This window comes from Verticillium alfalfae, genomic scaffold, assembly GCF_000150825.1.
Source record: "Verticillium alfalfae VaMs.102 supercont1.6 genomic scaffold, whole genome shotgun sequence".
Classification (NCBI taxonomy): Eukaryota; Fungi; Ascomycota; class Sordariomycetes; order Glomerellales; family Plectosphaerellaceae; genus Verticillium; species Verticillium alfalfae.
The window spans coordinates 897,061-898,076 of NW_003315033.1; positions in this window are offsets into that span (position 1 = coordinate 897,061).

Sequence of the window (1,016 nt, forward strand, 5' to 3'; positions counted from 1 at the left end):
CACGTCCAGAACCAGCTAGCGCACCTCAGTACCGGAGGCCGCTGACGTTGCACTGGATCCGACCCCGTAGGCACCCAATGCACTCGGCGACTTGGATGCTGGCGCCGATCCCCAACATCCACCGAGTCGAGGTCTCACCACTGGCCAATGAGTACAGTTGGGCAGCACCGGCTCCGTCGGTAATTGCACTGTCCCTGTTGCTGTGAAGAACAAATCAGACCACGATGCTGAAATCCCGTCTCGTCCGGGCGCCGTCTGTGAATTCAGCGTGTATGCAGATCTACATTGCCCGAGAGTCCGAACCGCTGGGGTGCGCATGATCGCTTGATTTCTCATCCAGACGGATGGGCACACTGTGCCTACGTGTCACAGACAGCCTTTTAGCTTTTCCTCTCCTGGGCGCATCGACTAATACCGTATGAAATGAGAAGAATGGAGTGGGTGCTCCATGGTACATCGTCTTGTTTTGGCCCCGGGTTCATGCCACACCACAGCCGGGCATGGCATGACTGCCAGGCAAGGTCGAATCCCGATCGACAGCCGGTTTTCCAGTGCAAAGAAGGCCCAGCGGAGGCCGTTGCCTGCTAGAGGTACCCCTGGAGGGAACCAGATCGCACCACATGCACAGTGTATCGGCTGTCATGGCTCCCGCGCGTTCCATAGTAACACCACTCTCGGGTCCACATTAATTTGCACCGCGTCCCGTGGCGCGGCCCTGCTAAATCTGATTCTGATCCGTAGCTCATCTGCGATTCCCCTAAATACCGAGGGGCAAATCTGTTTTTCTTCCTCCTCTGCAGCCGACCTCTCTCGATCGTCCTGTTTCGCCCTTCTCGCGCCGTCATCTCCCTGGATCTCGCATCACACACCGGCGGGCTACACTCCTTTTTTTTTGAACAACGACTTTCTAATCATCCCTCCCGACAGGCCCGCTTACGATATCTCCGAGCCATCCGCCGCCCGGCCCTGCCCATCAAGATGCCTGCTCGAATCCTTCCCACCTTCACCCGCGCCGA